Genomic DNA, 23,196 nt, shown 5'->3' with positions numbered 1-23,196 from the left:
AGACTTAAGAGAAGTACAAGGTAAACATGAAAGTAATAATAAGGATATCAATAAAGTTAAACTATTTACAATCCTATATGGCAAGATGATACATGTGACTCCTAAGAATCTTATCATTATAAGGTAGTTAAAAAGACTTTACATACCAGCAATAGCACTTCTAGGGCTATATCCCAAAGAGATCATACAAATGGGAAAAGGATCCACATGTATAAAAATATTTATAGCCGCTCTTTTTGTGGTGGCAAAGAATTGGAAATTGAGAGGATGTCCATCAATTGGGGAATGGCTGAACAAGTTGTGGTATATGAATGTAATGCGATACTATTGTGCTGTAAGAAATGATGAGCAGGTGGACTTCAGAAAAACCTGGAAAGACTTGTATGGACTGATGCTGAGTGAAGTGAGCAGAACCAGGAGAATGTTGTACACAGTAACAACCACGTTGTGTGATGACTAACATTAATAGATTTAGACCTTCTCAGCAATGCAAGGATCTAAGACATCTCCAAAAGATTCATGATGGAACATATTATCCATATCAGAAAAAGAACTACGGAGTCTGAATGCAGATCGAAGCATATTATTTTCTGTTGTTTTATTTGTTTTTTTTTTCTTTCTCATGGTTTTCCTCTTTGGTTCCAATTCTTCTTTACAACATGACTAATGTGGAAATATGTTTAATATGATCTTACATGTATAGTCTATATCAGATTAAACACTGTCTCAGGGAGGGGGAGGGGAAAGAGAGAGAAAAAAATTATAACTCAAAATCTTATAAAAGTAAATGTTGAAAAATCAAATTAAATTAATAAAAAATAATAAAAATGACTTTACATAGACAGAAAACATGGATGTGAGTTGATTATATTGGAATGATCTTCAAAAAAATGAAGGGGTGAAAAATAGGAATGCACTGGGAGAAGGGAAAAGAGAGAGGTGTTTGTTGCTGTTCAGTTGTTTCTGTTGTGTCCAACTCTTAATGACCTCATTTGGGGTTTTCTTGGTAAAGTTACTGAGTGGGGTTTGCTGTTTTCTTCTCCAGCTCATTTTAAAGATAGGGAAACTGAGGCAAACAGGGTTAAGTGACTTGCCCAGGGTCACCCAGCTAGTGTCTGAGGCCAGATTTGAACTCAGGAGGATGAATCTTCTTGACTTCAGGACCAACATTCTATCCATTGTGCCACCTAGTTGCCCTGAGGAAGAGGTAGAATAGGGAAATTTTTTCTTACATAAAAGAGGTACACAAAGAATAACTTTTACATTGGAAGGGAAAATGAGGGTGAGGCAGTCAATGCTTAAAACTCACTCTTACTTGAATTGGTTCAAAGAGGGAAGAAAATATATACAAACACTCAGTTGCATATAGAAATATAACTTACTCAATAGGAAAATAGGAGGGGAAGGAAATAAGAAAAAGTGGGGGATGGTGAAAGGGAGGACAGATTATGTGGGGTAGCAGTTAGAAGCAAAATAGACTTTTGAGGAGGGACAGGATAAAGAGAGAGAGAAGAGGAAGAAAATAGGATGGAGGGAAATACATAGTTAGTAATCATAAGTGTGAATGAATGGGATGAGCTCACCCATAAAATGGAAGCAGACAACAGAATGGACTAGAAATCATAACCTAATAATATGTTGTTTACAAGAAACATACTTGAAACAGAAAGACACATACACACAGAGTCAAAACAAAGGACTGGAACAGAATCTAATATGCTTCAGCTGAAGTTAAAAAAAAAAAAGGCAAGAGTAGCAATCATGACCTCAGACAAAGCAAAAGCAAAAGCAAAACCAGATTTAATAACAAGGGATAATCGGGGAAACTACATTTTGCCAAAAGGTACCACAGACAAGAAGTAATATAAAAAAAAATTACAGCAAGTTTCTCTAATAAAGGCATAGACTTGAGTCAAATTCATAAAAAGAAGAGCCATTCCCCAATTAATAAATGGTCAAAGGATATAAACAGGCAGTTTTCAGAAGAAATCAGAGCAATCTATAGCCATATGAGAGAATGCTCTAAATCACTATTGATTAGAGAAAGGCAAATTAAAATAACTCTAAGGTACTACCTCACACTTATCAGAAATGACAAATGTGGAGGGGATGAGGAAAAAATAGGTACGCTAATGAACTGTTGGTAGAGTAGTGAACTGTTCCAACCATTCTGGAGAACTATGACCAAAGAGCTATAAAACTGTGCATACCCTTTGACCCAGCAATACCACTACAATATCTATATCTCAAAGAGATCAAATAAAATGGAAAAGGATCTATATGTACAAAAATATTTACAGCAGCTCTTTTTATAGTGGTAAAAATTTGAAATCGAGAGGATGCTCATCAACTGAAGAGTGGCTGAACAAGTGGAGTATGATTGTGGTGGAGTACTATTGTGCTATAAGAAATGATGAGGGGGTGGTTTCAGAAAAACATGGCAAGACCTATATAAACTGATGCAAAGTGAAGTGAGAAGAACTGGGAGATCATTGTACACAGTAAAAGCAATGTTATAATGATGATCAACTGTGAAAGACTTGGCTTCTCTGATCAATACAATGATCCAAGACAATTCCAAAGGATTCATGATGAAAAAATGCTATTCACTTCCAGAGAGAAAACTGATGAACTCTGAGTGCAAAATGAAGTATAATTTTCTCACTTTCTTTTTCTTGCTTTTAAAAAAAAATATGACTAATATGGAAATATGTTTTACATGATTTCACATGTATAGTTGATATCATATTGTTTGCCTTCTCAGTGGGTAGGGTAGGGAGGAAGAAAATTTGGAATTCAAAATTTAAAAAGAAAAGAATGTAGAAAATAAATAAAAAATGAATTAAATTTTTTTTAAAAAAAGTTTTTTCTTGACAATATCTCATTCCTTCTGAGACAACTTCCCCTGCAGAATTTTAAGTTATGGGATGTTACTTAGCTATCCTTTCTCTGAAATCTCTGGAATTAGTTCTCCCAACAATTTGAGTATGTTAGACTATACCCGGGTTTTCCCTCCTTACGAATTCTAAGATGGTACGACTACTTCCTCCAAAGGTTCCCAGCACTTCAGCAACTAGTTTCCTAATAGGATATATTTATCTACCATGCCACTCTAATAAGGAAGTATGGTTTTAAAGAACAGAGAAGTCAGCAACTTGCTGAGGACTCTTTGGCCCCCTGAGCTCAACAGCAGAGCTAGATTTCAAAGCTTCACATTTATTAAAGGAGAGAAGCCTGATGCCTGTGACCATACACTACGCCCATATCATTTGTGTGTTTTAACTCAAAAGCAGCTCAAGAATCAGACAACTAAAGGCATTTCTATAATACTGTATATCTTTCTTGGGAATGACACATAATTACATCCATAATTACTCTATAATCTTCATTTTTTAAAAAATTTTTTTAAAAAAATCCAATTTTATTTGAGGTTCTGAATTTTGACTGACATTCCTTAGTTTTCCTCACGAGGTGATTGGTTCATTTTTCCTATGTTCATTTTGCTCTCTTGTTCTAAGAGTTCTGAGCAGCCCTTCCTTCCTTATTTCAGACTTACTCAAATACATCCAGGTACTTTTTGGTCATGGATTTCAGGTAGTCCAATGATTGTTAAATTATTTCATTCACTGTCTCCCCAGGTTAGTTGTTTCTGATAGGATACATTTTAGCTGATATTTCTTGTTGTTTCAGTTTCTTGCTTATTAATAACTTTTTGTACTTTGGGAACTGAGCTGTTAATTTACCTTCCAAGCCTCTCCAACACTTATTTCTTGTCCAGTTCCTCTAGAGCTGTCATTTAATTTGTAGTATCATTTTTAACTAAAAAAAAAAATTCTCTCATGATTTTTCAGGATTTTAGTTGATCTTGTGGCCAAGCTGTATTTTATTTTATTCTTTTGAGGCTTTACTTGTAGATGGAGGGATTCTCTTCTGGGTTTGTCATAATCTTCATTTTTTTTACACTGACTTTGTAATTTCTACTGTTATGAGAACTTTTTTTTACTTCCTTTTCTTGTCTCTATTCTGCATGTATTAGTTCAAAAAAGGAAACTATATTTTATGCCACTAATATTCCAAAGTTAAGACATGTCAACAACTTCAGGGAAAATACCATTACCCTATTTATTTAGCAGGCAGCTAGTAGAGTGCTAGGCCTGGAGTCAAAAAGACTCATCTTCCTGAGTTCAAATCTGGCCTCAGACACTTACTGGCTCTGTGACCTTGGGCAAGTCACTTAACCCTGTTTGCCTCATTGTAAAATGAGCTGGAGAAGGAAATGGCAAACCACTCCAGTATTTCTGTCAAGAAAATACCAAATGGGATCACGAAGAGTTGAAAATGATTGAAAAACAACTGAACAACAACATTTACTTGGCACTTACTATGAATAGGAGGAATAGATGGAAATAGGGGCATCATGAACATAGAAGAGTGGTACAGTCCTGTAAGAATAAGATCAGGAGAATTCTGTGGGCATAATATCACGACGATTTGAAGCAAGTCCATCTTCAACTGGTGCTGACTATAACCCATGAAATAGATCATCTGGTATGTAGTAGTTAAAATACTTAGTTGCTATCAAGTCAAACTTTAAAAAAAAGTATTTAAGAATGTGCATTCTTTTAATACCACGACTGCAGAATTTAGAAGTCATACTATTTAGGCACCAGGGGCCCATAAAAAGGGATGGTAAAACATACCAAGAAACCTTATTTTGAATAGGGACCTTTTGTAAAGATAATATCCTGAAATGATTTAGAGAGCTAGATAACACTGGCATGTAGCAGGGAGAGATAAAGGGTAGGAAAGATATGCTTATACTTGAGATCTGGAATGGTACAGACAGATGCATACAAGAAGGCTATTTCAGATGTCAAGCAATGCTGAGAAGGTTCTCACATCAGCTATTGTAAGATGCTATGTAAGCATTCAGCACTATTTGATAATGATAAAACTCAGTGGCAAGAGAAAGCAAGGGGATCATTGCAACTCCTTCAGGACAGTTTTTTTTTTAATGACAGAATGAGAATAAATGAGAACAACTTAAAGGCAAAATGTGAAAAATCTTTTTGAGAAAAAACACTTTTTCTTGGGATTAAAACAATATCTTAGTGCCCAGTATTATACATAAAAAACTCTTCAAATACAGTACTGCTATTCACTTGAGCATTCATGAATTTCTTTCATAAAACTAACATGAGTTTTATCGTGTTTCTGAGACCACAAACATTTTTTCTAAGTTGCTAGCATAGTCCTCTGGGGTTTGCAATGTATTTCAGATGCACTTGGGGTCAAATAAGTGAACTTCTACTCCCCTCCACTACTGGTTCATTTCCTTATTGTGACTCTATAGGTCTACAGGTTATGCCCTAGAATATTTTCAGCAATGACCAAAAATGCAGAAACTCCTTCTCCAATCAGCTTGGCCCCAATCTGGAACAAAAGCAGGGAAATCTCCTTCTCCAGTGGAATGGTTTCCCCTCTCCCGATATCAAACTATGAACTTATAGGCTTAGACAAAAATCACAGTTATTAGAAATACAATGTAACATAAAGATAACGATAAACATTCAAACACCCTTTGAAGTAGTCAGTATGGGAAGGAGGTTCTGAAGAGAGGGATGGACATTTAAACTCTGCATAAAAATTAAACAAAATTTTCACAGTGCTGTACTGTCAAGCAAAATGAGAGAAACAAAGAACTGTGTCCTGGACTTCACTCTCAACCACTGCTACATCTGCTGGTTTGGCCTGGTCTCTGCTCTAGTCCACTTCTGCCATGTGTTTTTCTTCTTTGACTCTCTCTGGTCTGCATGTTCATCCATTTGTGTCTTGCTTTCTCCCTCGCTGATCCAGCAAAACTCACATGTAAGTCCCTTCCTCAAGGCCACTAGAATCCCCAAACAAACAGCTCTCTTGAATGCTGGCCAACAATCTAGCTCAAGGACACTCTACCATTCTGGGAAGGTCCTCCAAAGTCTTTGTGATCCTTGGAAGGTCTTCCAAAGTCTCTTCAACTGAGGGCTAAATTAGTTTAACCTGACACTTATTTCTATATCATACTATTCAGTCTCTCAAAAGTCTGCTAGGATAATTCACTCTTTAGAGAAATTGAGTCAGCTTAGAGGTTAAGTGGCTTGAATAGGTCCAAATTTTTTTTTTTTTTTAAATCAGCAGATTTATTTGCTGGCAACTAGATGGTGAAGATGCTAGATGGCACAATGGGCTGGACCTGGAGTCAGGAAATCTTGACTTCAAATCCTGCCTTAGGCTCTTACTAGTTGTGAGACCCTGGGCAAGTCACTTAACCTGTCAGCCTCAGTTTCCTAAACTGTAAAGGGAAGAGTTAGACTTGATGGCCTTCAATATTTCTTCCAGCTCTAAATCTCTTACCTAATTTGGGTAATCACTGCAAGATCGCTTAATCTCTCAAAGTCTCTCCTCTATAAAATGATAGGTTTGGACAAGACAATCTCTATCGGTTGTTCCAGCTTTAAAACTATAATTCCATGATTTTATACTAGTATTCTGTTATGAGGTATTTATGATCATACTGAAAAACAACATTGGCTGTAATACCATTTTGTCTGTATGCCTGTACGTGGCACAGGAGGACTTTGCTGCTCTGCGGAGATAATTATTTAGGACAGGAAATGAATTTTCTTGGCATTTCTGCATTTGAAAGTACCCTTGAACATACTCACATTCATTTGATTGTCTTTATTCAAGCTATGTTAATACCCTAGGCCATTAACTCCAAGAAGTAGAATATAGGTCTATTTGGTCAAACTGTCTATCTTTTGCCAAACACAAGATATGGTATAATATATATAGAAAACTTCTAATATATATTGATTCATAATGAAGAAGATAATGTCCCTCCTGGTTAGAGTACACCTGGTAAGAATACAATTTCAGGGTCAACACAAATTGATGCAATATGCAATAATGCATATAGAATAATGGCCTACTGTAAGGTACAATATGATGGGGTAGAGGAAAATAACAGAAAAAGTATAATAGGAAAATTTGAGGAGGAGGAGAGTGTACAAAGAGACAGCTAGGTGATACAGTGGATAGAGAACTAGAACTGGAGTCAGAAAGACCTGAGTTCAAATTCAGTCTCACATATTCCCTAGCTTTGTGACTCTGGGCAAGCCATTTAACTTGTCTGCCTTGGTCTCCTTAACTATAAAATGGGGGTAATAACAGTTCCTCCCTCCTAGAGTTGTTGTGAGGATCAAATGCGATATATGTATATATATGTATATATGTATATATATGTATGTATATGTGTATATATGTGTGTGTGTATATATATGTATGTGTGTGTATATATATATGTATGTATGTATAGATAAATAGTGTTTTACAAACCCTAAAGCACTATATAAAGGCTGGCTGGTCATTGTCGTCATCGTCATCATCATCATCATCTGCATATATTTGTTTCATTCCCCTCTAAGTCATGCTTTGGTCTCCCTGGACTTTGCCATTAGGATTCAGTTGCCTTCTCATCCTAGAACGTCCCCTCTGCCCGGCTTGTCTCCTTCTGAGTTCATTCTGAGGGCCTCCATTTTGGGGAAGGGCCTAGGCGTGCGAGGTTTCATTCTCCTCCCAGAGTGATTCTGACCCTCTAGACTTTGCCACCATGCCCTGGCTTAAGTACCTATGCTCCTTAAGGGGAGGGAATATTTTTTTTTTTTGCTCATATTTGTAATTAGCACAGTGTCTAGAACACAGTAAGAGCGTAATAAATGCTTGTTACAAACTTGTCCACCAGAAAGAAGATCTTGGGTAACTTTTTTGGGGGGGGGAGGGGTGTAGAGAATAGAGGTGGAAAGATTAAAGTCAAAACTTTGGCCAAGTCTTATTTTAGCACTTAACACAGTAGGTGTGTGCTAATAAATGCTTATTTACTAATTATTTGCTGCATAGCATAGCAAAGGGCAGAAATTAGTGTTATTATTTTCAGAGTAGGCAAGTTCAGTATTGAAGAGCAATGAAAGCATATTTGGAAAGATAAAGATCTTCACTACCATTACCAGATGTCATGCATAAGAAAAAAGTGTCTGCCAAAAACTATAGATACTGTAATCAGTCATTTCTGAAGAAACATCCTCAAATGTGATTTTTGTTATGCTTTGTGATTTGGTGCTGGTAGTCAATGTTTTTTTTAATTTAATTTTAATTTTTTCCCTCAATTATATGTAAACAAAAATTTTTAACATTCATTTAAAAAAATTGAATTCCATATTCTCTCCCTCCATCCCCCTAATAGTGATATTTTTAAAGTCCTAAAAAAGACAACTCTTAGTTAAACAAGTTAAAAACATGCAAGTGCATTAGGACATAAACTGTACTAACATAATTTCAATATTCTATAGCAAAATATACATGCTTCCGCTGTGCTAAAAAAATTTCTTTTTTATCTATAGAAAAAAGCATATGAACAAAATTACCTGGAGGTAATAAGTGAATACTTGCATATAAGCACAATCAATCTTATGATTATCCCCCGTGGTCGAGGAAAGGGGGTGGTGGTGATGGTGGAAACAAGGATTTATAAAGTGCCTACTCTGTGCTAGGCACAGTGATAAGTGCTTTACAAATATTCTCTCATTGGATCCGCAAAACAACTCTGGGAGGTAGGTACTATTATAATCCCCAGTTGAGAAAAGGAGGCAGACAGGATAAATGACCTACCCAGGGTCACAAAACTAATAAAGTTCGAGACTGGATTTGAACTCAGGTCTCCCTGAGTTCTAGGTCCAGCACTCTACCCACTGTACCACCTACCTGCCTAAGGAGTCAGGAAGAATTGAGTTCAAATCCCTCCTTGGCTACATATTGGCTGTGTGATTCTGGGAAGTCACTTAAATCTCTTACTCCCTCAGGTAACACTCTAAGACTATTAATTTAAAGAATGGTTGATAGTTTGCTTTGGTAGAGGGAGTTTTTTCACCAGGAGTTCCCTTTGCCAATGAAATAAAAGGTCTGGGTCCCCCACCCCCTCAAAATACCTTACTAATGGAGACATCTCCCACAAATGCAAAATTCTTGACCAAAGAGATTGTTTTGCATTAATTTCAAGGGTAGTATACTTCTTATGAACTATAACATGGTAATTTAATTCATTGATCAGGAAGTTATGTTTAAGCTTCTTTAGTATGCACTGAATTCATGTATTTAATCCCAAGAACTATTTCCTCTCTCTTACTGGAATGGAAATTATTCAACAACATGAAGGACTCCATAGAAAGTAAAACACAAAAATGAAATTAGGGAACTCAGTTATCCACTTTCCAGCCATGTATAACTACAGGGAAATATTATTTATGTGTTCATAAAAGAATGAGATATATATATATATATATATATATGTCATATAAATGCCCTACTCTCTAAAATACATGAATAATTTGATGTAGTGATGCCCATCTAGGAGGTGAATGGCTCAATTCCCTTATATTTGTGTTTTATTTTCCAGGAAAACTTTTATTTAGATAAGTCAAGTCAACAAGTATTTATTACGCACCTAATACTAAGCACTGTGCTAAGTGTTGGGTATACAAAAGAGGGCAAAAACAGTCCTTGCCACCAAGGAGCCCATAACATAACAGGGAAGACAATGTGCAAATGACTATGCAAATTTTTAAGCTACAGATGGGATAAACTGTAAAAACTGTAAAAACAAAACAAAACAAAACATCTCAGGGGGAAGGCACCAGCTTTACTGGGAGGCCAGAAGTAAAAGAAAAAAGGTTTTTTGAAAAAAGTGGGACTTTAGGTGAGGGCAGCTGGGTGGTGCAGTGGATAGAGTGCAGGGCCTCAAGTCAGGAAGACTCATCTTTGTGAATTCAAATCTGACCTCAGACACTTACCAGCTGGGTGATCCTGAGCAAGTCACTTAACCCTGTTTGCCTCAGTTTCTTCATCTCTAAAATGAACTAGAGAAGGAAATGGCAAACCACTTCCGTATCTTTGCCAAGAAAACCCCAAATGGGGTTATGAAGAGTCAAATACAACTGAAAAATGACTCAATAACAAAAGAAGGAAGTAGGGAAGTGAGGAGGTGGAGATGAGGAGGGAGAACATTCCAGGCATGGAGGATGGCCAGAGAAAATACCCAAAGTCAGAGATGGAGTGTCTTGTGTGAGATATAGTAAAGAGGCCAAGATCACCAGATCTTAGAAAAGGTAACTATTTTTTCAAGTGTTTATGCTTACCCCATTCTTTCACAGAGAGACTTTCTGTGTAAAGTTTCAGGTTCAACTCGGCATCCTTTTAAAAATAACAGAGCAGTAGTTTTTTTTTATGTAAAGTAAATCAGTGTGGGTGCCCAACAAGAGGTATTCAAACATTCAAATAATGTCTTCAGTGCTCTTTCCAGAGTTCCTATTGATCAAGAATGCTTCCCTCTGCGGAAGCATTGCGTTCTCATCTTGTGTTCTTGATTGTAAATGGAAAGGTGTTGGAGTGTATTCAACTTTTACTGGACTGCAACACAGTGTTTAATTCTGAAAATGAAAGTATGTAGCAAATGATAGAAACAAAAAAAATTGAAGTGAATCGACTACATATGGAATATGCCTCTAACAAAATAAAATCCTGGAGTGGGAATGGACCCTGTAATCAGATCCCAGACTACCTTTCTGGGCATTCTCTACATTCCTTCCCTTTCTAAACTTTATGTTTTGGCCAAACTGACCTACTTGCTATTCATAGAAGACATCACATTTCCCATCTCTAAGCCTTTGCATGGGCTATCTGCCATATTGATGTGTACTCTTCCTTACCTCTGCCTCTCAGAATCCCTAAGCTTCCTTCAAAGCTCATCTCAGCCTGTCCTGATCCCTGGACTATCCATCTCCTTCTCCAACCACCAAAATTACTTTGACTACCTCCTATTCATTTCATTATTACCTTCTCCATAGACCTGTTGTCCTTCTAGTCAAATATAAGATCTCTGAGAGCAAGAGTTGTTTCATCTTTGTCTTTATATTCCCGATGCCTAGCCCAGTGCCTTGCATGTTAACAAATGCTTGACAGATAAACGAATCTTTTGGCTCAACCTTCCCCCAACATGTGAATACCTTCTCTAAGTTCCTGAGATGGGTTTCTATCTTACCTTTGAATATTCCTCGTGACAGTGAACTCACTACTTCATTAGTCAGTCTATTCCATTACTGTATAGCTCTAAGTTGTTATTAAGTTTTTCATATTCAGCCAAAATCTGTCTTCCAATAACCTATCATAGGGCCACAGACCCAGAGCTGGAAGGGACCTCAGATGCCATCCAGTTCAACATCCTCACTTTAGAGACAAGAACACGGAGGCCCAGGGAGGTCATGTCACTTAAGGGAGCAAGCATCAGAGATGGGATTTGAACCAGGTCCTTTGACTTTAGGGCCCATGCTCTTTTCTTCCATCTTGAGCTACACAGAACCAGTCCTTCTACTTACGTTGTCTAACTCAACTGGCCACAATAATTCACATATAGGTTGGGCATATTTTGCACAAGCAGTACAAATGGGGCAAGGCAGGAGGCAGTACTCTGGCTGCCCCATTTTCCTAAGAGCAACTCAGGTATCTCAAGTTCCAAAGATGTCACTTTCTCTAGCAATTTGGTTGGAAAAGAAGTGATGGTGGTACCCTTTGGTATTTCCCTGGAGTTAGAGACGGATCACAGAATTGAACAGGCAAAAAATCATAGTGCTGCACATATATTCTACAGAATAGAAAGGGAAGAATCACTTTACACATTCAGAGCCCCTACTCCCTCAATCCTCTGCTCCTCTCACTTCCTTCCCTCTCCATTCATTTAGGGCTAGTTCTATCCCAAAAACTCTAACCCAAAACATGTCCAATTTTTTGGGGGAAAAAAAAATCTCTTTTACATCTGTGACTCCTGCATCCAGATCTGGCAGGACATTCAGTTCTATGTCTTAAAACCTCACAAGGCTAATTTTCAAATAATACTGTAAGTGCTCATGGTTATAATCACTTAACTCATCTAAAGCAATAAAGTTGTTCAAGTTTCAATTCTATAGCATGGTCCTTATGTGAATGCTGGATGCTTGTCTCACTAGGATAACTTGAAGGATTTACATGGTAAATATCATTTTAAAACTAAGTGATAACTAATTGGCCTCCTTGAAAATAAACTATAATTATGAAAGGAAATTTCTCATTACTTCTTGGCACTTCTGAGAGTAATGTAAACCCCTGGGAGAAAAATCAAGAATTCTCCTCCAAAAATATTTTTACTTTAAAAAGTTTTTATTAAATCTTTTTAAAAAATCAATTTTATATACAATCACTACTTGGAACTCATGAAAACAAAGACTTACTGATTTTTCAGATAATCTTTTTCCTGTGCTGCCATCTGCCCTAACATATATTTGCGAGAGGGTTCCTCATAAACCTAGCACTGCCCCACATTCACTTTTTTTTTTATTCTCAAAAAAGTGGAAGCATTTGTATGCTCTGCCAAATACACTCACATTAACAAGGACATGAAATATAAAAGCATCAGGAGCTTGAGACAAGTGGGCAAATTTAACTCCCACCAATTGAGCCGCCATCATAGACACTCAATATTTAGGCAAAGCAAGCTTAAATGCATATCTTTAAGGAATGTAGACCTATGATATTTTCCTTTACAGTACATGGCACATAGTCAGTGCTTCATAAATACCTGTTGAATGACTAAAAGCAGTAATCAGATAAAATTAAAATGAAAAAGCATCATTCTTTTTGCCTTTGTTAATAGGAAGGCCTGTAGCTGTTCCCACTATATGGATAATTTTAGTTAAGAGGAATATGGGGACACAAGGAAAAACGAGGAGAGAAAGACAAGAGCAAGGATGTCAGATTTCCCTTCCCTTCTCCACAGTAATGGTGGCAGAATCTTAGGTCCTCAGAGAAGAGAAGGAAGTTGCATACTAACGATTACTGAGGCATGCAAATATATTTCGCTGAACCTAATGTTATCCACCTTTCCCCTATAGAGTATAAAAGATTTTTTTTTTTAAACAACAGCATTTTCATTCAAGTTCCAGTTTTTGGCACCTATCATTCAAATAACATCTATAGTATATGCTTAAACACTCAGGAATGAAAATGATGACTGCATAGAACCATGCACATAATTACTCACACTGCATTCATGTTAATTTGCAAGTGAAACAGGATCTTTCTCATGAGAAAGTGACTTGATATGACACGTTGAAACATTGGCTTTCGTGCATGTAACTTGTCTCTCACATATACTAAGCTGCTAATAGATATAACCAACATCTCAAGTTTATGTACTAAGTGAACAGAAATAATCAAAATTCAAACACCAGGCTCTTAGCTAAGATCCACAGAGAAAACAACAGACAAATGAAGCGGCACATACAAAAAAAAATTGTATCACATAAGTAATTATAAATTTTAATGTGAAAAAAATTTAATATAAACTTTCTTGTACTTCCTAGCTGGATAAAATGGCAGATCATCTGTCAATGACAGATAATCAATAAAGCTCAATAAAATGACAGACTACCTGTCATTGACGGGCAATCAATAAAACACAATAAAATAGCATTATCCATCAATGACAGGTAATGTCACTTTATTACACTAGAAAGTGAAAGAAAGTTAGCATTAATTTTTTTTACATTAAAATTTACAATTTCTCATGTGTTATATGTTTTCTTATATGTGTCCCTTTATTTGCCCATTGTTTTCTCCTTGTGGATCCTAAGAGTCTGGTGTTTGAGTTTTGATTATTTCCTTACTTAGAACATAAACTTGAGATGTTGGTTATATCTATGAGCAACTCAGTATATAAATACCCAATAAAATGACAGATTAATGAGATATAAAATAGAACACAAAGAAAAGAGGCAGTTTTTAATCAGGGAAGGATCAGTGTCACGACATGTATATAGGAAGCTTGACCTTAGTAAAGAGTTCAAAATGATAGGCCGTTAGGGACTGTAGAGGTTAAACAGCTCAACCCCTTCACTTCACATGTGGAGAAACTGAGAACTACATTCCACAGTACAGAAAGAGCTCTGAATGCGATTGCTCAGTCAGTGATCTTTGAAAGATCATGGAGAATTCTACTTACTGCAACTTACTAAGCATTTATTAAGTGCCTGCTATTTGTCAGGCGCCATGTTAGGCATTGGGTAGACCAAGACAAAAATGAAACAGTCCCTAATCTCAAGGGATTTACATTCTACTGAAGTGAAAGTAAAAAACATGAACCAAGATATGTCCTCAAGTCCACTGCTCACAACCCCTGGCACCCTTAAATGCTCAGCTTAAAGCCACTTTCTTCAAAAGTTCTCTCCTGATCCCCCCAAAGTTGTTAATAGCCCTGGACTCTCAAATCTGAAATCACTTAGTATTTATTTTACATAAATCCTATATATACTTACCTGTGAACATGTTATATGTCTCAGTAGAACATGAACTCCTTGAGGGCAAGGGTTGATGTATCTACAGTGCCTAGAACAGTCCCTGACATATAGGAAACTTGCTAAAAGCTCTTTAATTGACTGATAAATGAAACCAGAAGATAAATGGAAGCTGTAGCTACTTGGAAGAATGATTCTCAGGTTCTCCTTGGAAAGGCAAATAAGGGAATTGGAAGAGTTAATCTATCGTGAATCTAAAGCCAACAAGAAATATCGTTTTGTGGGACATTTGCTCATCTCACATTTTGAGGAGAGCAGGCAGCCAACATTCTCCACGACTCTCCCACATCACTAGACCATGGTTTTGCTCACACATTTCTTGGATGATATCCTTTATACTTTTTCTCCTTGTTTGAGTTACAGAGAGAGAAAGGCTATGTGCCCTCAATGCCAATATTCTTGAGATGACAAGAATAGAAAAAGACATTCCCCATGTTGGGTGTATCTTCCTCACACTGGAAAGATATGGACAGAGGAAACATTGGAGGGGAGGAGTGTGGAGGTTTCGATCCACATTACCAGAAGGAATATCCACACTAGTGAGAGCATGGATCTATGAGTACTTGAAAGAGTACTGGAGGTAATATTTGGACAAAAGCAAAGAGGTGGGAAATGAAATGTTGTGTATGGGAATCAGCAAGTAGATTAGTTTGGCTAGCTAAATTAATATAAACAAACAAACAAACAAACAAATAAATAAAGGCAGTGAGGTGACAAAGTAGATAGAGTAAAAATCAGGAAGACTTACATTTAAACTCTACCGTAGTCACTTAGCTGTGTGACTCTGGGCAAGTCATTTAGATTCTTTGTGCCTCAGTTTCCTCATCTATTAAATGAGGATGATGATATCCTGGGCAGCTAGGTGGTGCAGTAGACAGAGCGCCAGTGCTGGAGTCAGGAGAACCTAAGTTCAAATCTGACCTCAGAAATTTATTAGCTGTGTGACCCTGAGCAAGTCACTTAACCCTATCTGCCTCAGTTTCCTTATTTGTAAAATGAGCTAGAGAAGGAAATGGCAAACCACTCCAGTATCTTTGCCAAGAAAACCCCAAAGGGTCATAATGAGTCAGACATGACTGAACAGACTGAATAACAACAAAAATTACATCCTACCTTACCAGATTGTTGTGAGGGTCAAATAAGATATATAAAGTGCTTTGCAAACTTTAAAGCATTATGTAAATACTATTATTAAATATAAAGGGAAGAAAGAGTTTATAGTTTCAAATCACATTGGGTAGTTGGGCCCCACAGATTCTGAGCCACTTAATACTATATCCTTTAACTCAAAGACAAGCAACACAAGAAACTAAAAAACATCCTTGACTCAAGGTGTGGCTAATTTCCCATTTCCATCCACAAAAATGATTTTCTTTGTATTTCCAACTACCTGACCTTAAACGAATCTTTAAAAAGTTAATTTTTACTTCAGATCAGACTTCGTGACTTAGAACAAAGCTAAAGCAAAATCAAACCATCAGAAAAGACTGCATAAATTATTCTAGACCCCCATAAAATGATGCTTCCTGGATGTGGCTAGGAGAAAAACAACTTTCCCCACCCTGTTTTCAGAGTGCCAAATGGAAAAGATCCCAAGTAACCAATTCTAGATCTCATTTCTATACAATCAGGAGACTTGAAAGGTTGGGCATGTAAACCCAAATGGGAAAAACTGCCTATATGTTTGTGAGTCGTTAAGGGTGTACCTAAATAGTATCCAGGGGTGCTGGAGTGCTTGTATTTAAAAAAAAAAAACATTCTAAATCATCTCCTATGACAGCCCTAAGTGACTTCACGTAAACACATTCAGTGGTACCATGAGTAACAAACTCTGTTTCCATCAGAAACCCTTTATTCTGCGTAAGAGACCTGCACACTAAGTGAAGGCCCAGGCTAACTTTAACCAGCTACAGCTGGCTCACTGCTATAAAAAGAACTAATGAAAACATAAATACTAACTTCTCCATCCCCCTTTAGCCAGTACGTCAAGGCTGCGCAAAGGCAGCCCTTTCCAAAGGCTCCGAGTGAATGAAGCGGCTGCTCTGAACCAGCCTGGTCTGGTTCTGTGAAGTTTGTTTACTGAACAACATGTGCAGAGACACACTGAATGTCCGTACTGGAAGGAGAGGGAGGGCACATGTTGAGGATGACAGAAATCACATGATCCACTGACTCGCAGAGCCAGTTTTCCTGACACTCTTAGATACTTTTTTTTTTTAAAACACACACACACACACACACACACTAACAAATGGGCAATCTGTCTCAGAAACAGAGATAGACTACCTTGGGAGGAGTTCTTAAAGTAAAGGTTATAAAAGAAATCATTGAACACTTTGGCTTTCTCCACAGATTTTAATAATTAAATTTATTATAAGCACTGACTTTTCAACAGTATTCAACTTCTTTCTGATTACATAGATGTTACTTACTATAATTCACTAAGAGGAGAAAAATATCCTAACAACAAAACCATACATATATTTTTTTTAAAAAGCAAACGTATTTTACATTTATATACTACTACTAGTTATATTAGGATTTCAACCCATGTACAAAATGTGGTGGCTGAATTCCTCCACAACAAAAACTTTAGTCTAAGCTAGTTTCTAATGCATCCATTAAGTTGGTAACCTCTCCACTGAAAACGTGGCAAGCTGGCCTGGCATTTGTTTTGTGCTCTGGAACAGGGAACAGTGTTTGAGATTAGTTATCTTTTTCTAACGCACACGGGGATTTTTGTCTTGGCCCAGGATATGAGCATATTATGTAAAGCTGATGCTCAGTATATTTTATTTGAGAACAGTCCTATCTGCGAATAGCTCACATATCTACCTCTCTAGCCCTGGACTCTCTTTGCAGTGCCAGGCCCACATTCCATCTAATGAACATTTCCACTGAATCTTACTCCATCAATTCGAATCCAACCCATCTCTAAAACTAAACCTCTCTCTTCACTCCAACATTCTTTCTTCTCGTGACTTCAGTATTTACATTAATGATAACATCATTCAATCCATCATTCAGAAGTAGAAACCTGAGTGGTCTCTGATTTCTACCTCTCCTGTGTTCACCACATCCAATAAATCAATTGGCATTTATTTATTAGGCATCTGCACTGTGCCAGAGCCCTCTGGTATTCACTGGAAACAGAAATAACAAAATGAAACAGTCCCTGCCCTCCAATCTATTATAATGTCCTGTCAATTCTGCTTTTGGGACAATTAGTGCAATGGATGGAGAGCTGGGCCTGGAGTCAGAAAGAACTGAATTCAAATCCAGACTCAGACGCTAGCTGTGTGACCCTGAGCAAGTCACCTAACTTTTGTTTGCACAGTCTCCTCATCTGTAAAATGCAGATAATAAGGGCACCTACCTCCCAGAGATGTTGTGAGGATCAAATAAGATAACATTTGTATAATACTAAGCACAGTGCCTCACACAGAGTAGGTTCTATAAGGGTTTTTTTTTTTAATAATATCTTTCACTTCCATTTCCATTTTACTTAGTTCAGGCCCTTATTATCTACTACCTATATTACTGTGAAACTGTCCTTACTGAACCCCTTTGCGTCCAGTTCCCCCTTCTCTCAATCCATTTTATAGGCAGCTTCTACATTAATCATCTTAAACACTATATACTGTCATTGGCAGAGGAAGTTTTGTCATCCAGGAGTTTCCTACGAGTGAAATCACATGTCCAGTCACTACCCCTATTTCCCTGCTTAAAACTTTAATTGAGATGAGATGTCCCTTGGGCAGGGAAGGAAGGCACAGGAAAAAGAGCGGTCACAGAGAGAATCAGGGAGGGGGCGTGGCTGGCTTTGACACGCCTAGCTCAGCTCTTAGACAAGAAATCATAAGGCGTCTGTCTGTGTGACCTGGTGACAGGCTTCGCTTAATTGGAAACTGACTCCTCGGTGCTAAGGGGAAATGACGACCCCTGAGTTAGAGTCTCCAATCTCCTAGCAACCTTTTCCTCTTACTGCAGATGGTCTATTCCTTGAGAGAAGAGGAAACTGATGCCCAGTGGATGAAACCGTTACTCTGAGCGGAGCCTCTTTTGGAACCTGAGCAAAGGTTCTGAACCTTTTTTTGTGTTATGGATCCCTTTCCTAGCCTAGTGAACCCTCTGGGCCCCTTCTCAGAATGTTTCTTGCCAACATTCGTAATGGAAGGAAATTTTAAATTTAAATGAGAAAGTTAGTCGAAATAAAGTGCAATTTTTTTCTTCCCACTCAAGTTCACAGAACTACTGTAATCTATCCACAGACTCCTTGGAGGTGAAAATCCCCTCTTCTAGTGCTTTGCCAATGAGGTGAGGGTATCTCAGATACCTGGGGGAACCTGTGTTCCCAGACACAGGAATTCATTCCACATGGAGAGGGGAGGAGGGAAGGAGGATGCCTATTAGTACCTCTGGACCTTAATTACCCCATCTGAAAAAAGTGCAAATAAAATGAGGACTAGTTGATTTCTAGAGTTTTGTCCAAATCTAAACCTATAAATAAAGAGCTCCCTATACATTATCCTTAATCCTCCTCTTTTTTTTTTTAAACTTTGAGCACTATAAAGCAGGTATCTATTACCTTTTCACTTAGTATTAGGGAATAATTAGCAGGAAAACTGATTTCTCTGCTTAGCTTTTCTGTAAATATAGTCGAAGTGCCTTTTCTCTACTTTTACTCTTATTTTTCTCTTCCAAGTACATAAGTTTCAAATATTCCTAGAGCTCACTTCTGGCCATGCCACTCCCTTGCTCAAAAGGCAGCAGTGGCTCCCTATTGCTTCTAGGATAAATCCCAACCCCTCAGTTTGGTATTTAAAGCCTTTCACAATCCAATTCCAGCTGACCTCTCCAGACTTATTACCCATCATTCCCTTTTGCAGCTGTTCCTCACACGTGGCAGTCTATCTCTTGTTTCTGTGCTGTTGGACAGGCTGTCCCCACTGCCAGGAATGTGTTCCTTCTTCATCTCTTCCTCTCAGAATCCCGTTTCCTTGAAAGCCTTCTTTTACATGGTTCCCGATTCCTACTCTCCTCTAACTCCATCCTAAGAGCTATGGCCCTCCCCCATGACCTCAGGTTTGACACTGTATATATTTTTGTTCATTTCCCCATGGAAATATGATCCTTGAAGGCAGGGATTTTATATCCATGAATGCTTAATGAATGCTTACTGATTGATCCTCTTTATATACAGAATAAAAAGTCCTTTGTACTTGGATTCTAATAGCTCTAAATAGCATCTATGTAGCTCTTCAGATTTGCAAAGCACTTGAAAAATATTATCTCTGTTCCTCTCCTACCTAGGAGGTGGATGCTATTGTTATTGTTCCCATTTTCCAGATGAAGAAACCGAGACAAACAGTGGTTAAGTGATTTACCCAGAGTCACACAGCTACTATATATCTGAAGTGGGATTTGAACTCCAGTCTTCCTGACTCCCAGTTCAGTGCTCTATTCACTTGACCCACCTAGTTGCCTCTGATTCTCATCAGCCTTTCCAATTTTATCTTTCTCTATTTCCTGACATCATTTTAGGGTTACTTGCTATGACTTAGGGCAGAACTTTTGCCTTGCTCAAGACCAACCTGGGTCCATCTCTTAGTCTCTTAGCAAATGACCTTACTGCCCATATCACTAAGAAGAGGAAGGTTACTGGACATGACTACTCTACTGAGTGGAATGATCATTGGATTTTAGAGTCAAAGGACCTGGGTTCAAATCCTGATTCTGCTACTTGTTATCTGTATGATGCTAGGAAATCATTTTCTTCATCTATAAGATGAGGGAAGTTAGATTAGTTCTTATTACTCCTCATTAACAACATATCCAGGAAGCATGTTGGTAAATATTTAATAATTGGCCCTCCAGAGGAAAAAATGTATGTATGGCATACTTTAAGTTTAAACTGGATTATTAACATTTCCCTCATCATTTTCTTAAGTCGAGACAATCAACAAAATAATAAATCAAGCCCTGATTTGTAATGTTTGCCCATTTCTAAGGTATAAATGTTTACATTGAAAATTTAACAACAGGCTCACAGGAGGGAGCTGGCTACAGCACAGCCCTGAACACATCTCTATATGTTTTTTTGTTTGTTTGTCTTCTTTTTTGGTGAGGCAATCGGGGATAAATGACTTGCCGAGGGTCCCACAGCTAGTAAGTGTCAAGTGTCTGAGGCCACATTTGAACTCAGGTCATCCTGACTCCAAGGCTGGAGCTCTATACACTGTACCACCTAGCTGCCTTGTTTCTATGTGGTTTTGCACTGACTCTCTCATGCCTGGAATTTATTCCCTCTTTCCCTCTGTCTTTTAGAATCCCCACTTTCCTTCAAGGCTCAGATTAAATATCATCTTTCTGCATGAAACCTTTCCTGATTCCCTTAGCAACTAGTGCATCATCATCCCTCGGTGTCTTTTATGTACTTGGTATATGCCTGTATACCTACATATTTGATTCTCCCAGAAGAATATAAGTTCCTGAAGAGCAAAGAATATTTTGCTTTTGTCTTTATATGCCCAGTGCCGAGTACACTGCCTGGTACATAGTAGAGACTTAATAAATGTTTGCTAATTGTTTTCTTAATATCATTTCCTTTTGCCTCCTCTAGGAACACACTTTATCAAATATCCTTGGTTCTGTGCTTGGATATTTCATACTCGGTTCTCAAAAGACCTTTCCTTCATTCTCCTACCCTCTCTGGCCACCATTTAAATTCTTTGAAGGTAGCAAGCATATTTTATTGAAAATAGTAATGAATTAAATATTTGAGTGGCTGCCTAGAGGCAGCTTGATGGCAAAGTGGATACAGTGCTGTGCCTGGAGTCAGGAGGAGCTGAGTTCAGATCTGACTTCAGACACTAGCTGTGTGACCCTGGGCAAGTCACTTAACCTCTGTGTGCTTAGGAGGAAGCTAGGTGGCTCAGTGGATATAGCTCTGGGCCCGGAGTCAGGAAGACCTGATTTCAAATCTGGCCTCAGACATTTACTAGCTCTGTGACTCTTAGCATATCATTTACCATTGGTCTGCCTTAATTTCCTCAACTGTAAGATGGGGATAATAATAGCACCAACCACCTACGATTGTTGTAAAGATCAAATGAGCTAATATTTGTAAAGCACTTAGCAAAGTGCCTGTGGATATTTCCTTCACATATATATACACATATATAGGAAAAATACATATTTCCTTCCTTCCTTCCTTCCTAGTCCTGGATCTGAAGTCACAGGACCAGGATTCAAATCCTAGCTCTGCCACTTAATGACATATGTGACCCTGGACAAATCACTTAACCTTTTTTAGCCTTACTTTTCTCATCCATGAAAGAAGGGCTTTGGATTAGATTCTCACGTCCCTTCCAGTTCTAAATCTAAGACACTACGATCTGGGATCCATTCCTACTTCCCTGCCTCTGGTTATGCCATCCTCCCCAGACCCAACCCTTTCTACAATGTCCCATCCAGCTATAAAGTTCCATGATTCTGTACAGCTCCTACTTCTCCTTCAAGGGCCAGCTTAAGTCTCATTTCCTCTGTGGGGCCTTTCCTGGCCACCCAAACCCACAGTCACTTATTTTTAACTGCTGGAACACTCATTGCTTCTACCATTTATTTGGCCTTTAAGACATATAGCCTATTGTCAGTTCTCTCTCTGTGTCTTATCTGCTCAGCTACATCAGTCAATGAAGTCAGAGACCAGGTAGATCTCATACTTCTTTGAGGCCTCCATACCACTCTCCATATAGTACGTTATTAGGTGTTACACATATTTGCCAATGAATTGATATAAAGATCTGGATTTACAGAAACAGATAAATGGTTTAGCATAAATGATGGGGAGATTATTTGCTCATCACCAGGTGAAGTTTCCCTGGTAACATTTAAAATATCATTTTAATTAATACAGATTTTTTTTTTGGAATATACACAATATGAAAAGAACATGGAAGTTAGGGAGCATGGGCATTGGATCAGTGATTTAATTGGCATGGGGAAACTTCCACTACCAGTAATACAGATCAGTACTTTCTTTGCAATGTACAGTCTTAGAGAGTTGCCTGGTATACTGAGAGGTTAAGTTATCTGACCAGGGCCACACAGTATCATTTAGCAAAGCGAAAAATAGTACCTGCTCTCAAGGAGCTCACAGACAAACAGGGGGAGACAACACACACTCAAGTATATAACAATACAAGATATGTATATATATAGATAGATAGATAGATAGATAGATAGATAGATATAGATATATACACACATATATAGTAAGTGTACAAACAAGATATATATATATATACATATATATATATACACATATATATGTAAGATAAATTGAAAATAATTAGCAGAGGGAAGGCACTAAGATTAAGTAGGATTGGAAAAGAAGATGGAGCTTTAGCTGAGACTTGAAGGAAGCCAGAAGGCAAAGATAAGGAGGGGGAGCATTACAGTCATAGGGAACAACCAGTGAAAATGCCCAGAGGGGGAAGATGGGAGTATATATTTGGCTTATAGAGTATATGGAGGGGAGGAAGTTGTAAGACAACCTGAAGGGTAGAAAGGGGCCAGTTTTTGAAGGTAATAGAGCCCCTGAAGTTGACTGAATATGGAGAGACGGTAAGACTTTTGTTTGTTATCTATGGAATAGGCATTCCAGAGAGCACAGGAGAAGGTAGCTTTAGAGTGGAAGGTTGGGGGTACTGGGTTGAGG

The 23,196-nt window shown here is 37.9% G+C and overlaps 1 protein-coding gene and 1 pseudogene across 4 annotated transcripts in view; one reads left to right on the top strand and one right to left on the bottom strand.

Moving 5' to 3' along the window:
* LOC114054196 (DNA repair-scaffolding protein-like) overlaps positions 1-23,196 on the bottom strand; it is a 556,996-nt gene that overhangs the window by 172,746 nt on the left and 361,054 nt on the right. The gene's annotated exons all lie outside the window — the stretch shown is intronic.
* LOC114054199 overlaps positions 10,114-23,196 on the top strand; it is a 29,822-nt pseudogene continuing 16,739 nt past the window's right edge.

The sequence above is a fragment of the Vombatus ursinus genome, unplaced genomic scaffold (assembly GCF_900497805.2).
Source record: "Vombatus ursinus unplaced genomic scaffold, bare-nosed wombat genome assembly UNPS02014812.1, whole genome shotgun sequence".
Lineage (NCBI taxonomy): Eukaryota > Metazoa > Chordata > Mammalia > Diprotodontia > Vombatidae > Vombatus > Vombatus ursinus.
The sequence above is the reverse complement of the archived record's forward strand: the minus strand, read 5'-3'. Positions and strand labels throughout refer to the sequence as shown.